At 40.6% G+C, this 17388-nt stretch overlaps 1 long non-coding RNA gene across 1 annotated transcript; it reads right to left on the bottom strand.

Annotated features, from left to right (window-relative positions):
- Positions 1-543: 543 nt before the first annotated feature.
- LOC111826270 lies at positions 544-16675 on the bottom strand. Its single transcript, XR_002829552.1, has 5 exons — positions 16543-16675; positions 16163-16232; positions 12775-12973; positions 943-1146; positions 544-649 (listed from the first exon to the last, which is right to left on the bottom strand). It is a non-coding gene; the product is annotated as an uncharacterized LOC111826270 (long non-coding RNA).
- Between the last annotated feature and the right edge of the window lie 713 nt (positions 16676-17388).

The following is a 17388-nucleotide window of genomic DNA, read 5'->3' as shown; positions in this document are numbered from 1 at the left end:
GTTGGCGAGACGGCCTTGTCCAATCCTTAGGCGACACTCCCAGCTTGTCACACATCAATACCCAATGTCCAGCTGAAACCGGTTTGGCTCAGTGGATAGAGCGTCGGCCTGCGGACTGAAGGGTCCCAGGTTCGATTCCGGTCAAGGGCATGTACCTGGGTTGTGGGCACATCCCCAGTGGGGGATGTGCAGGAGGCAGCTGATCAGTGTTTCTCTCTCATCCGATGTTTCTAACTCTCTATCTCTCTCCCTTCCTCTCTGTAAAAAATCAATAAAATATATTTTAAAAAAAAATACCCAATGTCCAGGAATGACCACTCTGATTTCACCACCAAACAGATGAGACATCTAAACTAGGAACATATTAACTGAAAGCCAATTCTATGGGATTTTAAAAACGCTGAACAGGGAGAACCAAGAATAATTGTTCTAGGGCTTAATACTGGCCTCAAACGTGTGGTACGAATCCTGTGTAAACTGGAGATAATAACAGAGACCCCAGTGAACTTTGTAGGAACAAATTAAGTGCTCGGGAGTCTTTAGGAAACTCAAATGTCTTGTATTATTAAAGGGGAGGGAAAAGTAGGTCATAGTATCTCAGCTTAGAAGGGCATTCGGGCTGGAGAGCAGCTGGGCTGAACATCTGAGCCTGTTGAGAAAAAGAGGGTGCTTTAGGGGGCTACTGGGTGGAGAAACAGGGAACCCTCCCAAGAGCCTGTATCCAGATCTTCACAAAGTTTTCATTTGTGTTTAGAAGAGTATTTGTTATGTCTTTTTGAGGTTTATTATAAAAAAAGAATATTGTCAATGGACCAATTTCTAATGGGTGGATAGTTGGCAAAGCATTTATCATTGACTCATTGTTTGTTCCTGGGAAAGCAATTTAATCTCTATCACTTTAATTTATCTGTCAATAAAATGTAGGAAAGATTATGGCCTCACCCTGCATCTTAGAAATATGAGAACTGCTTGGGATGGCCGCTGTTCATCAGGAGAGCCGCCACTCAAGCACCGATGAGTTCCTCAGAGTCAGTAATGAAAACCTGTGCGGCCACAGCTGCCTGGGAGGAGGCAGAGGAATACCTGGGTGGAGGACTCTCAAGTGGCAATTCAAAAAGTCAGAAGGAAGAAAAGTGATTGAAAGAACTGAATGGACAGAGGGATCAGAGAAATTTGAGACAAGTTACAAAAAGAGAGAAAATATAAGAAACAGATGGAATCAAAGGAGGAACAAAAAGTAAAGCAGTCAGAAATATGGAGGGCATCCTTTTGGGGTCTTTCTCATTCATTAAATTTTAATTCCTTTTTCCTTAAATATATGATTTCAAAATATTGCCCATTTCTTTTCTGACTTTTAAAAATTGTCAGAAACTCTAATCTTTCGAAATATAGGTATTTTTTTTCGAAACTCTAATCTTTTGAAATATAGGTATTTTTTTCCAATTTCTGCTCTAAATCTTTAGCTCATTTATTTTCATCTTCACAAAACATATTGATTTCCCAGCATAGTGGCTTTGGCCTTCTATGCCCAGTTTGGGGAGAGGAGGAAAGTGGCATCTGTGCCATTGTCATGAGGATCAAATGAGTTAACACCTGTAGTCCTTGAAACAGTATTAGCGAGTCCTCAAAAATCTGAACTGTGTCTTACTTTATGTATGTTTATGTATTGCTTTAAAGGTACTGGGTATGTTTTTCTTCAAAAAAGCATACACTATTTTTACAATTGTAAAAAATGATCCTCCCCTCCCCCCCCAATGGGGTCAGGGCTGGGGCAGCACTCCCTCCTCCCATCTATGCATTCACTATGTTATGTGGACCTTGGCTTTCCCCACGCTCCTCCTGCTGCTGACCCAGGTGAGCTCCCGCTCTCAAAGCGACCCTGCCTCTGGACTCCTGCTCCTCCAGGGCAGGGCTCAAACCTCCTGGAAAACTGGGCAGTGGCGCCGTAACTGCTGGGCCACAGGCCATGTGGTTGCTCCCTTTCTCTCCCCTCTCATACCCCTGACTATTCCCTAGGCTCCTCCCCTCCCCACCCCATTATACTCCATTTCTTTTAGAGGACGTAACACAAGTTCCAACTACATGTTAGTTTGTTAAACAAATGGAGGCAGTTTCTATGTCTACTTGGTTCACTCTTGTATTTTAGCTCCTACCACCATTCTTGGCACAGGGATGGCACTCAACAACACATTTTAAATGGATGAATGAGCAAATGGCTACCCCCACTCACCAGGCCACTCCATGCTGCCTCACTCTACTGACTGTCCCAGTGACCCACGGTGGTGAGGTGCAGCCTGCGCAACAGGAGGGCTTATTTATTGTCCCTATGGCTTTGTTAGGTCTGATCGAAGAATTGAATTGATACTCCCTCCCCTGGGAACTGACCTTTAGGCCACTTCACAATGGACATTCCACTTGCTTAGACCACATTCCACTTGGTAAGACCATTATCTCTCCCCTCCGGAGTTTCCCGGAATCCAGACCTGCACAGAGAATTCTCCGCCCAGAAAAAGCCCGCCTAGAGCCCTTTAAAAACCTCTGACTCCCAGTCTTTGGGGGCTGACGTCATTTTGGGGCTAAGCCCATCTGGTATCCAGATGACCTAATAAATTGATAATTCTTCACCCCTTTTGGCCTCATGCATTCCTCCTTTGGGGACCCTAACAAGCTTGACCCAGAGGAGAAACTCACTTGCCCAGAACCATGAGAAGGGCTGGTTCCTGTGCCTCCATTCTAAAACTGTCCCTCCCACACCTGCAGGAACGGGAGCAAAAATCAGTGCACTTCACAGGAACTGGCTCTATCTTCTATCAGAAACACCTTCAAGCATGTTACACCCTCCAGCTCCCTCCTGCCACCCATACCAGACAGACCCTGCCTGAGAGGCATGGGGACTGGCCACCTTCCTACTCCTCCCTGAGGACAGGACCTCTCACCGGATAAAATGAAATGACAATACATTCAAACTAATTTTAAAAGCTTTCTGCGATTTGTAGATTAGCTACATCTAAGGAACTAAGATGCCTGTTAGAAAAAAACATGAATTTTCTTTCTAACCAAAATTACCCTCACGTATTAGGGTGTGTTTCTTTGTTTTGTTTTTGTTGCTTTTTAAATATATATTTTTATTGATTTCCAAGAGAGGGAGAGAGAGATAGGAACACCAATGATGAGAGAGAATCATTGATCCGCTGCCTCCTGCATGTCCCTCACAACCTGGGCATGTGCCCTGAATGGGAATCAAACCTGTGACCTCCTGGTTCATAGTTCGCCGCTCAACCACTAGCCACGCTGGCCAGGCCTCATGTATTAGTTTTGAGCTTCTTGGGTGTGACGTGCTAAAACAAATATTATCTTTCATGCGAATGTCGCAGTGAAAGTGAAATGCTCCAAACTCTAATCTTTCGAAATATAGGTAATTTTTTCCAATTCCTGCTCTAAATCTTTAGCTCATTTATTTTCATCCTCACAAAACATATTGAATCGTATTATCTAGTAGGAGGCAGAGAAGGTTGGCATGAATTTGTTCCCACTTTCTTTGCCACCCATGAGCTGTTGCTTTCTCACCTCTTAAATTTTGTTTTAATATGTTGAGTTCAACTTTGAGTTTCCCTATTGGGGCCTCAGGTTTTTATGTTATTTCCCAGCATGGGAAAAAAGAAAAGAAAAGAACAATTAGAATATGTGCTTGCTCACAAGTTATTCTTCTGATCCTAAGAACGGTATTTGCTTCTCTTTAATCCTCCCTTCTTAAGTATACCTCTAAGAGGTGACTTCATGCATCTTGCAACACACCACACCCTTTCAAGTGGAGGCTTCCGTGGGTGGGAACTAAAACCCTGTGTTGCTTTGCACAATGCTACCCAGAGCCCTTATAGAGAAGACAGGCACCGGCCACTGCCTCTTACTCCCTCTGCCAGTTCCTAAAGTCACGAAGCATGACCTGTATGTCCTAGACCAGGGGTGGGCAAACTTTTTGACTCGAGGGCCACAGTGGGTTCTTAAACTGGACCGGAGGGCCAGAACAGAAGCATGGATGGAGTGTTTGTGTGAACTAATATAAATTCAAAGTAAACATCATTACATAAAAGGGTACGGTCTTTTTTTTTTTTTTTAGTTTTATTCATTTCAAATGGGCCGGATCCGGCCCGCGGGCCGTAGTTTGCCCACGGCTGTAGACTCTATAGAAAAGCAGGAAGAGCCAGTGCCTAGGGATTTTTCTACATTTGCTTAGTGTCATTTGAAACTACTGTAAACTTGGTTTCTCTACTTGAAAAGATACCCACTGCCATGGCGGATGCCCAGGGCTCTAGGACTCATCCAGATGACTGCATCCCACTGTTATTTCTACACCTGCAGGGCTCATCTTAGCACAGATTCCTCTGTGTGAAGTCACCTCTTCCCTTCTCCTTACCCCTTTTCTCCAACATTAATCAGTCTTTGGAGTCTGAGAGAATTTTGTCTAGCAACACTTGAAAGTTTTTTACTCACTCCAAAAGAGAAGCTGGCAGAACAAGAATGTTATGCTGAATTCAGAACAAACTCAAGCAAATGCAGTAACACAATTTTTAATATTTTTTTGAATTCAACTTTTAGCTACGAAAAATATAGCAGAGAAAGGATTCAAGGAAGGACAAAAAAAGAGAATGAAAAGTATACTGAGTCGTTTGCCAGGACCCCACCGAGTTCTTGTTTTTCCCCTAATATTGTCCACTTCTTAAATATCCTTTCCTAGTTCCACTCGTTCCTCATCTCTTGGAATCCTTTCTGTATCTCCACTCTGCACCTCTCCTCTAAACTTCCAACTCATCCCCTCTTAGATGTTTAATAGGCACTTCCAGCAGCATGCCCAAAACCGAGTTCGGATCTTTCCCTAAAACTGCTCCTCCCACGGTCTTTCCTAACCAGTTAATAGCAGTTCTTTAATCCAGTTGCCCATGCCAAAATCCTTGGAGTCATCCTGGAGTCCTCTCTTTCTTCATACCCAACACCCAATTCATCAAGAAATCCTTTGACTCTGCCTGTAAAATAGATCCAGAATTCGGCTACTTCTCATACTTACACTGTTACCACCTGGGTCCAAGCCACCACATCTCTCACCTGGATTATTGCAATAGTCCCATTACTGGCCTCCTGCTCCTACACAGACTCCTTACCTTCTATTCTCAGTAAAGGAGCTGCCAGAGTAATTATAAAATAAAATTTAAATGTTGAAATATATGAATAGCCAATTTCCAAAAGAGTAAATTTATCTGTCCAGTATACATATGAAATATGTTCAACCTTATTAAATGAATATGCAACTAAAATGATGATACTCTCCAATTGGCTCCACAAAAAGTAAAAATACCTGGTAATATGAAGTGTGATTCTTAAGGAAATGAAGCTGTTAAATACCCTGATTGAGTGTATGCACTGGTCCAACTACTTTGGAGAATAATTTGCAATATCCACTAAAGCTGAAAATATATGTATTGTACAACCTAATAGGTCTGTTTTTAGAAATATACCTAGAGAAACTCTGATATTTGCACACAAAATTGTAGGCAAGCATATTCATTGCAGCTTTGCTTTTGATTGCAAAAAATAATGAGAAAGAATTTAAATGTACATCAACAATAGAATGTATAGTAAGTTGTGATATTATATGCATTATATAATATCATTAAATTCATCATAAAGACATACCTGTGAATTTCTAAAAAAATAATATACAAAGCCATATATTGAATAGGATATTAATTACGCTAATTATTATAATAATACAAAATTTCATTTATAAGTATAAGCAAATCTACTAAAAATGTAAGACACATATATGGAAAAAAATACATATGCTCTGTAGTAGATGACAAAAATGGCTACAATTTCCTCCTCTCTTAGAAATCCACTCTCTCTTACAATACAACTTTACCATTCCTTCTACCAAGAAGCAAAGTCTACTTTCCCATCTCTTGAATCTGGTATCTTTGACACTCATTCTCACCAACAGAATGCAGTGGAAGAGATGTTGTGCCAGAAGCCCTACATACTTCCATTCTACTCTCCCTCTTAGAACCCTCCTACTACCTTGTGAATAAGCCTGGGCTAGCCTGTTGAGTGATGAGCAACCCATGGCCCAGTCAACCTCGTTGCCCCAAGCTACAATCAGCTAACTACCAGACACATGATTCAGCCCATACTAAGATAAGCCAGCACCCAGTTGACCTGCCAACTGACCACAGACACATCAACAAATCCAGCTAAGGTCAGCATAGCCTATTTCCTGTTAGTAGAACCCTTTATTGGACGTGTACACTCATGATCAATAATAAGTGGTTGTTGTTGTTTTAAGTCACTACATATTTGGGGTGATTTTCTAACACATAAGTAGATAAGTGATGCATAAACCATTTTGAAAACAATGACCATTTAAGGAGAGAGGGAAGGGAGGAGTATCAAGGGGAGGGAGGCACCTTCACTTTTTATATTCACCAGTAATTTTTAAAGGATTTTATGTCCTCAAATCTTGTGTTAAATCTGGATCATAGCAACCTGGGAATCCATTATATTATTTTCAGAATTACTCTGAATATTTGGAACGTTACCTAATTTGTTTGAAGAAGCATGCTACCATTCTTTCCATTTTTGTCATATTCATACAAATATGGTAGAAGTAGACATAACTAAAAGACTTCCTTCATCATTTGGATCCCATGTAGTCTGGCTACACAGAAACTTTGAAATATTAGACCGTGACTTATGTAACTGACCTCATGAACCACAGTGACTCAGAGTGACCAAATATTATGGCCACACCTCATTCTGTGGTAGCACATAAACAAGAGTGAGAGAAAAATATCAAACCTTCAATTAATCGAAACTCAAGAAACAAATTTTCTTTCATGAAAAAAATCTATTTTTAGGAGAAAACAAAAACAAGCTGTAATCAAAGATATTCTTTGACTTACAGGTTAAGTCCTAGGGTCAGCAATGAGTCAAGCTAATCTGCTCATCCTATATAATAAAAGCCTAATATGCTAAGTGTCTGGTCATCCGTTTAACCAGACACTTAGCATATTAAAGCGTAATATACTAACGATATGCTAAGGCTGCTCAACCGCTCACTATGATGTGCACTGAACACCAGGGGGCAGATGCTCCGATCAGTAGGTTAGCTTGCTGCTGGAGTCCCGCTGATAGGGACTGAGCCAGACGGGTTGGACACCCCCTGGAGGCCCCCCACCCCCACCCCGCCACAGTCTCTCCCCAGCAGGCCAACCTCCAACATCCCTTCCTGGCCCCGATCATGCACTGGTGGGGTCCCTCGGCCTGTGCTGATGGACTGCCCCCCCCCCAGTGCACAAATTTCGTGCACTGTGCCTCTAGTGTTCAATATTAAGGTAGGAGAGTGGATGTACACTTTTGAGAAATATTTTCTTTTTTAAAAAATTTTTAAATCAATTTTATTTACAACAACAAGATATACAAATAGGCCAAATAACACTCAAGCCTGAAAGGACAGCAATCTTTTTAAAGAATTTAATAGTCCAAAAAGACTAATACTTATTGCTGATTCACTCACAAGATTAACCCTCTTTAAGCAGCAACATAATCCCTAGCAAACATCTTTTCGCCATCTTTTATGGGTACTAGTGATTCACTGAGCAAGGAGCCACAGCCCTGCCCTCCAGGAGCTTATAGTGTAGCTGGAGAAAAATGCAACATCCAGAACAAACCCAAAGTCCACACATCTATCACAACAAAAGCAAATACTGGCATAAGTCATCACATGTTTTAACAAATGAGCCACAGGAATATCTGAGTAAATATACACACTACATCAACTTTCAACCTGATATCTATATATTTTTAAAAAGGTTGTGTTTTTTTGTTTGTTTAGTCATGTTTCAACTGAATTGATTTAAAAGAGGAAAACATAATTCCAAAACAAATGTACCATCAAGTTTACTGTTCATGTTCTAGAATTTCTCCATGGTTCTGTGTCCAGATGTCAATTCAGTAGTTTTTTGTTGTTGTTTTGTTTTGTTTTTGTTAATATATTTTTATTGATTTCAGAGAGGGAGAGAGAGATAGAAACATCAATATTGAGAGAGAAATCATTGATCGGCTGTCTCTTGCACGCCCCCCACTGGGGATCAAGCCCACAACCTGGGCATGTGCCCTGATCAGGAATCAAACCGTGACCTCCTGGTTAACAGGTTGACGCTCAACCACTGAGTCACACCAGCCGGGCTCAAATTCAGTAATTTTGATGTATAAACTCAGACAGAGAGTATACCACTCCCCACCCTACCTCAAGATCCATACTGATAAAATCATCCAGGTTCATTTTGGAATCTCCCAGTTTCAATGCAAGGATATGATAGAGGAGGCTCTCTCCAGTTCCCACTGGAATCTTTCATGTGAGATCAGTCAGAAGCAAAGTTCTTCAAATAAGAATCTGTGCCATAAACTTTAAAAAGAGGCATCTAAAAAGGGAGGGGGGGGGTGGAAATTGATGGTATCTACCAATCCCATTCCCACCTACCTGAAACAATATTAAATCGCCATTTTGAGTAAAACAAATCCAGAAAATACTTGCTAAAACCCCTTCTCCAAAATTTGGAGATAAGTGAAAAAAATGGAGTGCCTTAGGCAATGTTAGGAGGAGTTAATACTCCAGGCTTTGCCATTTTTCAGGGATCCATGAAGAACTGAAAAAATGAACTAAAGCCTGAGAGCATCTGTCCAAGAATAAAATACACTCGCAACTACTTCAATTGACCTCAGGTGTAGACTATTTAACAAAATCTGAGATGAAAGAACAGAGCTCAGGTCTTGCAATAAAAATAGCATGTAGCTCCAATGTCGATAAGCAGCCTATAAACTGTAAGAGAAACAAATCTCAGACAAGGTAGAACGTGTCCAGAAAATGTACCTACATCAGAGCAAACTGAAGTTCTGTGCACATTAAAAATGAACTAGATAAAAATTAATGATATAGCACCCTGACCGGTTTGGCTTGGTGGATAGAGCGTCAGGCCATGGACTGGGGGCAGGGGGGCGGGGGGGGTTCGATTCCAGTCAAGGGCATGTACCTTGGTTGCAGGCTCGACCCCCAGTGGGGGACGTGCAGGAGGCAGCTGATTGATGTTTCTCTCTCATCAATGTTTCTAACTCTCTATCCCTCGCCCTTCCTCTCTGTAAAAAGTCAATAAAAATATATTTTTAAAAAATTAATGATATAGCAATGGCAAACACACACATAGAGGATAAAACAATAAAATGAAAAAAGAATTTGTAGTGTTAAGAAAACTGAGCAGCAAAACCACACCACTGAGAGCACTCTCCATCCTGGGAGCACAGCTGCAACTCTCTCTTCCTCCTTCTCCTTCCCCCAGCCAGAACTCAACTACTGACCCCACTGGTGTAACACCTGGTGCTGTTCCCACTGCCTACAACACTACGGTGCCGTGACTTGGGTTGTGACTCAGATTGTGTGGCAGGATTCCAGAGAAGCCCACCCAGGACCACCTTGCAAAACCAAACCAGTGCTATGTACCAGCAGGGACCCATCATGTTCCACCAGCTCCTCGCTTTGCATCAGGTAGACTTGGGTGAGTTTTTCTTGGAATTCCAGACCTCTTTGGTTGAAGAAAGCACATTCTAACCTGGCTGGGAGTTGTACGCCATCCCCTGGAATCTGGGAGTCAACCTTGGACCTGGGAGTCTACCTTGGAATATGGTCCCTTCTCATCCAAGAACTGCCTATTATCATGGAAAGATTAACAACCTTGCTGTGGAAACAATGGAGTCCCCACTCTGTCCTTTGCAAATCCCCAGCCCACACTGCCTGTAATCTGTAACCATTATATCCATTCTCACTCTTTTTTGCCTACTTCCCCATCTCTTTAATACCCATTTTTTCATACCCGTTCTTATTCCTTTTGCCTACTTCCCTGTGTAAGTTTTGTCCTTCTGCCCAACATAAGCAACTGGCTTATGGTGTATGTGAGGGGCAGAGCAGATTTCCATGCTGCTTTCCCATACTGCCAGCATTATTGGAATATATACTCAACCACACTACTGGACTAGCGAGTCTACAAACTATCATCCCTGAAACAAATTCAAAACACCACCTACTTTTATAAAACTTTATTGGAACACAGTATTATATGTGGTTGTTTCTGTACTGCAATAGCAGAGTTAAGTAGCTGCAATAGAACCCATAAGGCTCACAAAGTCCCAAATATTCATTTACCAAGGGGTCCTTTAGAGAAAAAGTCTGCCAATACCTGCCCTAGAGAATTAATGCATCATAAACAAGCCAGCCCTCCAGTCGTGAGCAACTCTACCCCACCTCTGTGCTGCTGCTTTCTGGTGCGCCCTGAAATTAAATGTGCACGAGTGTAACACAGTGTGAGTTGGTGAGTCACATTGTGGCCCTTCCAACCACAATGGCCCCTGACAACTACCACATTATTACATACCTTGAAAAAGGTATGCTTTTCATCCTCAGTGTAAGCCAAGCACCTTTGATAATATATAAGAACAGCTAACATTTACTTAGTTCTGTATGTTAGGTCTACTGTGCTTTTATAAGAATACAGTCATGTCCCACATAATAACACTTGGGTCAACAATGGACCACATATACATCAGAGGTACGTAAGAATATAATGGAGCTGAGAAATTCCTATTGCCTAGTGATGTCATAGTGTAATTCTACTCCACTTTCATTTTTGTTAAATCCTCACCCAAGGATATTTTCCCATTTATTTATTTATTTATTTTAGAGAGCGGCAAAGAGAGGGAAAACCAGAGAGAAACACATCAATTGGTTGCCTCCTGCATGCACCCCGACCAAGGCCTGGGCTGGGAAGGAGCCTGCAACCAAAGTACATGCCCTTGACCAGAATCGAACCTGGGGTCTTTTGGTCCGCAGGCCAATGCTCTATCCACTGAGCCAAACCATCTAGGGCTCCACTCCATTTTAAAATAAATTTAGTGCAGCCTAAATGTACAGTGTTTATAAAGTCCACAGTACTGTACAGTATTGTCCTAGGCCTTCACATTCACTTACCACTCACTCTCTGACTTAGAGCAACTTCTACTCCTGGAAGCTCCATTCATGGTAAGTGCCCTATACAGGCGTATAATTTTTTATTTTATTCCACATTTTACTGTATCTTTTCTATGATTAGATATGTCTAGATGCACGGATACTTACTACTATGTTACAATTGCCTATAGTATTCAGGAACATGCTGTACAGGTTTTTAATTGAGCAGTAGGCTATACCATGTAACATAGGTGTATCATAGTGTTAACATAAAAAACCATTGAAACCTGTAAAGAATTTCTGTGAGTTTATTTGAGCCAAACTGTCGACCTATGCTGGGAAGCAGAACCTCAATGAATTGAGATAATGCTCCGGAGAATGGCGGGTTACATCTGTATTTATACATTGCAATCAAAGGAAAGGGAGAAAGGTAGGTTACATGAAATCCATTGGTGATAGACTAGAGAGGTGGGAGAAAGCAAAGTGGGGAAATCCCTGGGATTGGATAAAAAGTAAAACGATAGACACGTACTTCAGTGGGTGCAGGAACAATTAACATGATAATGAAGGAATTTGTGGTATCTGTCCTGGCGCCCAGCACATTAGGTTGTGCCCCAAGGGGGTCCAGAAAAAGGGAAGTTACTAGTTACCCAGACATTTCAAAGGGTATGTTATTATAGATGCAAAAAGACAGATAGGCTCAGTGAAGGTAAAGGTTGACCTTGTCAGTGAAGATACCGGCTTAGGAGGTGACTACCCACCATCACTGCTTTTAGTTAAAGTTTAATTTCAGACCATCCTTTGTGGTGACTTTAGGTCTCTGAGTTTGCAAGACCGCCATGCAGGCCTCCCCTGAGCTTGTCAGTTAAGCATGTGACCCCTTTCGTCCACAGTAGGCTATACTATCTAGGTTTGTGTAAGCGCACAATTGCCTAACAACGCATTTCTTAGAATGTATCTCTGTCACTAAGTGACACATGAATGTACAGAAACAATGGTAAAGCTGACACACAAATAAAGTTTAGGCAATATTACCTCAGTAAACAATACTTCCCTATTGAATAATAATCCTCCTTTACAGATCAATCTAAAAATGAGACAATGAGGAAGGAGAAAAATCAGTCTCAAAGTTTACAATGCTCATTCTACCTCTATAAACATGTTTTATTGGAAGTCTCTTTGTGGTAAACATTTTAGAGATTTGTTTACTTTATTAATTTTCAGGAAAAAAAAATCAGGCTGTAACCCTGGTGATTGAAGATTTATAACTCTTTCGAAAGATTACAAAGTGGAGTGCAAAATGACATGTTCCTGCTTTGACCTTGGCTAGGAATAAATAGAAAGTACATTTTAATCTCATTGGCCATTGGGTCGGGATTTACAACTTTGAGGAAAATATCCCACTGGACTAGCCTGTTACTGACTCCTCAAAGCCCTAATAAAAGGTTCCACAGCTCCCTTGGGTGTTTTATTATTATAATTATCAAGCAGATCTTAACATTTTTTCTCATTTGAAAATAATTACACAGTCTAATACAGAAAGAATTTTTGTTCAGAAGTAAAATTTCTCAAAAGGTACATGCCTCATTGTAATATGGTCACTATTTTGTATATTCTCTGTGACCACTACATTTCAATTTTAATGGCATTCAAGCACCCAAGACATGTTAGAACATGCTTAGATATGTAAGCTAATCAAACATTTTAGCATTTATTCTTCAAATATTTACCCAAGCCAAATCATGTTCTCCAGACACTGTGTGAGGTGCTGGAGATGGATAAATGAGCCCCCGGATTTTCGGAATTTAAAGTCATGACTGCAGATGAGCTCTTCCACGATGGACATGTAAAAGAGAGTTGGAGGAAAACGTGTCTTCTCATGTGCGAACTCCAATCACTTGGTGCTTGCCTGAAGCATTTTTGAGAATTCTAGGATAGCATCGAGGATAACAGAAAATTGCCCAAATCAATTAGCAATGTCTGCAGCGGGCAGGCGTGATTTGGTTCATATTTTATATTCACGATTTCTGGCAGCATTAAAAGAAAAGGGACCAAGTGTGGAATACTGGATGTCAATATTTAATGCATGGGTGAAGGGAGGGGCAGAGCAGCAGAAAACTACCCAATGGCAACATCAAGAAACTAAAAAGAAGAGTTCCCAGGAGGAAGCAGGCAATAGTATCAAATGTCATATTCCTTGAAAAAGGAAGTTTGGAAAGTTGTAACTCATTGGTGATTTCCCTGAAAGCAGTTTCAGTAGAGTGGTGGAGTAGACACCTAAGTACAGAGACTAAAGAAGTGATACAATTTGCATTTCTAGAAATCGAAGATTCCTCACACTTTACACTATTCCTTAATACAGAATAAAGTATATTTGGCTTGGGGGTTATTTCTTTGTTCACAATTACGTACCCAGAAAGTGCAACTTCTAGACAGTGCTTTTCTGGTATGTCCAAATCTCATTATACCATTTTTCTCTATAAACACATATAATTCTCTTATTAGAGCCTGTCTTATTTTTCCTTTTTAAAATATATTTTTATTGACTTCAGAGAGGATGGGAGAGGGAAAGAGAGATAGAAACATCAATGATGAGAGAGAATCATTGATGGGCTGCCTCCTGCACACCCTCTACCGGGGATCGAGCTTGCAACCTGGGCATGTGCCCTTGACTGAAATTGAACCCAGGACCCTTCAGTCTGCAGGCCAACACTCTATCTACTGAGCAAAACTAGCTAGGGCGTGTCTTATTATTCTGATGCTACATTCATACACTTAGCCTTTTTTGCTAAATTTTTTATTTTTACTTTTGCTAAATAGCATCTTCTGTTTCAATAATATAAAATATGCTATTACTACACAATATTTACAGCTCCCAGGATATCAAATTATCATTCAGAATGGCTCTCCTTAACTAAAGTTCAATAACGAGTTTTGGGTCTTCAGTATCTAATCTATTAATTAATACCTTAGGTTTTTTCAAAGTTTTTTTTAGAATATATAAAGATCCTAATTTGGTTCCAGAACTTCTATGTTATTAATTCACTACGGAATACTTCATCTATGTCACATTGCAGTGAAAAATGAGAAATAAACGTAATTTCTCAATGTAAATATTAACTAAAATTGGAGATGATTCTATACTCAGTTTCCAAGAGTCACAATGCTAAAGATAGAATAGGATGAGGACAGCCAGTTCCAAGAGCACATCCATGGCCAACTTGCCACACCTCACTGGTGAGAACCTGGAAAGACCAGTTTCCTCACACATCAAGGCTTGTTCTAGGGAAAGGACTGAACACAATGTTTCAGATTAATCTTTTTATCCATCTGAACCATAAAAGTAAATCAAGAGTCAGAGGAATAGGAAGAAGCTGAGTTGGGGAGATATAAACCATGAACAAATGCTGAGAGTTGTGCCCTAGAGTCTACTAGTAGAATCTACTTTGACGCTGATAAAAATGATTTTTCACATCTAAAAAATGAGGGAGTAGAGCCCTAGCCGGTTTGGCTCAATGGATAGAGTGTTGGCCCGTGGACTGAAGGGTCCCGGGCTCAATTCCAATCACTTTGGTTGCAGGCTTGATCCCCTCCCAGCTCTGGTCGGGTGTGTGTGTGAGGCAACCAATCAGTGTCTCTCTCACATTGATGTTTCTCTCTCTTTGTCTCTCCCCCTCCCTTCCACTCTCTCTAAAAGTCTATGGAAAAATATCCTCTGCTGAGGAGTAACAAAAAAATAAAATAAATAAATGAAAATGAGGGCGTAGAGTTAGAAGGTCTCTAAGGTTCTTTCCTGTTCTAACACCCCATGCCACCATGAGTCCAGTGACAGGAAGACAGAATAAGATACTGAGAGCCCTAACTGGTTTGGCTCAGTGGATAGAGTGTCGGCCTCCAGACTGAAGGGTCCCGGGTTCGATTCCGGTCAAGGGCATGTACCTTGGTTGCAGGCACATCCCCAGTAGGAGGTGTGCAGGAGGCAGCTGATCGATGTTTCTCTCTCACTGATGTTTCTCTCTATCTCTCTCCCATCCTCTGTAAAATCAGTAAAATATATTTAAAAAAAAAGATACTGAGAGAAATTAAAACACAGAAGATCAGCTTCAAAGTCAGGCAATAGGAGAAGAGCCTGTTTTAAAGATCAGACTTGTACTTAGGACACTGAAGGGAAACTAGCATGCAAATTCACTCAGAAACAAAACTATGGACATTTTTTAAGCTCCAGGCCTGTTCTGAAGGTAAATTACAATCAGCTAAATGTACCTGTGTATTCAAATCACCCTTGCATAGGTGAGGAAGAAGGAAATGCCAGGCATGAGTCACTAAGTGGGTGAGCTAAACTATGTCAATAGCTGGTGTAATAGCAAAACATTGTTACTAAATATTGGGATAAGATTTATGTCACAACATAAAAATCAGGACCAAAGCTTTGTTGTGGCGCATACAGACCCACAACTTGTTACTTCAATGATCACATCTGATTGCATTAGCAATATAGTTTCCTTTTACTTTTATGTCTAGTGAATATTAAGCCTTCATTTTGGGGGCAGTTCTTAAATTGAGACCAGTCTGAAACAGCAAAATGTTCCATTTCGCCAAGCTAGTCATTATTCATTCTCTAACTGAGTGTGAAAAGATACTTATCTCTTAACTTCATTCTCAATAACCAGTATAGGGTTAATCATATAAAAAATGGAAGGTCAAGTCCCTTGTTTGTTTTTAGAATCACCAAGTGAAATCCAATTCTGAGCAGACGTATCAAGTTGCAGTTGGCATTTACCAAAATGTTGAAAGAGCACCTCACCATGTTTGCCATTTAAGTAATAATCATTTATTCGATTTTTCACTATGTTTCCATTGTACCCAAGTATTTTACATAAACTATCTCATTTAATCCTCAAAATGATTTAGGGGGCAAATATCATTACCCTCATTTTACAGATGAGGGAGTGAAAGCTTAACAAAATGAAATGTCAACGTGGCAACGTCAGGCTTTGAATTCACTTCTGTAATCCCCGTGGGAGTGCAAGTGTGACAGATGGAAGCTGAGCAGTGGTTGAATTCAGGAGAATAAGAACTTGCTTATTCTAGTAAAATCAGAAGTGACATTCCACTTACCTGGTGATGCTCTGGAATATCCATCAAGCCCTCAGTAAGTGCATAGTGACTGACAGCTGATGGATGAAGCCTGGAATTGAACAGGATAATTAGCAAAGATGAGGAGAGTTTGGTTGTGAGAGCAATTGTGTTAGGTAGGCATAAACGGCGTTATTACCGTTGTTTTGCAAAGGAGCAATCAGAAGCTCAATGAGTAAATAATTTACTGAAAGCCACACAGCCTGAAGGACAGAAGCACATACACACATATAGGTCCTCCAAAACCAAGCCCAGTGTTCTTTCCACAGTGCCACACAACCTCCAAAAGAGTCTGCTCCATGTAATTCAGATAAATTTTCATTTATCTGTTTTCTTCATTGTTTGGGTTCTTACTAACTTACCAAGACTATCTTGGACTTTCCTCCAACCTTAAATACTCTGTTCACAATATATATTCTATATATGAATATTTGTGACCTTGACATGGCCTTGAACTAGATGTAGCACTGCTCTACTGCCTGGAGGAGATGAACTGGACCCTCCTACCCATAAAACCTGGAAATAAGAATGTGTTTACCCATGATGAGGTAGTGATGTTATCAGTGCTTCAATATGACAGGAGATGATCACTTAGAGTGAGCAATTGGAGCCTAGGACAGGCTTGGCATTTGGAAAGAACTCTGTAAATATTTGCTTAGAGAGTGATTTAATCATCACAACCACAGTGATGACTTTTGGTTTAGCCAGCGGACTCTAGGTTAGGTAGGGAGTATAAATCCCAAGGGTATATCATATGACCCATATGGAAAGGAAATATTAAAATGTGTACATAACATTTCTATCTCCTCTTCTTAAATTTTCTACTTTGTTTTATAATGTATATGATATAGTGTAGTGGTACCTATGACTTATGAATAAATGTATAAATATAAGGACACAAATATTAGTATTATACAACAGGGATGAATAATAAGAATTTTTTAATTCTAGTTAAGATCAATTTAGCTGCCTTGCCCACAGTGAGCCCCATAGGGCTCCAAAACACCGATGTAGTGGGTCTCAAACTTGAGTGGGTATGAGAATCATTTGGGTGGATTGTTAAAAATGCAGATTACAGGGTTCCATCCCCAGATATACTGACTCAGTAGACCTGTGGCAGGATCCATGAATCTGTTTTTTAACAACCAGGTAATTCTGCTGTAGTGATCTTAGGAGAAATACAACCTCACAAGGCTGCAGTGGACTGA

Source organism: Myotis lucifugus, unplaced genomic scaffold (genome assembly GCF_000147115.1).
Source record: "Myotis lucifugus unplaced genomic scaffold, Myoluc2.0 scaffold_65, whole genome shotgun sequence".
Taxonomy (NCBI): Eukaryota; Metazoa; Chordata; class Mammalia; order Chiroptera; family Vespertilionidae; genus Myotis; species Myotis lucifugus.
The sequence above is the reverse complement of the archived record's forward strand: the minus strand, read 5'-3'. Positions and strand labels throughout refer to the sequence as shown.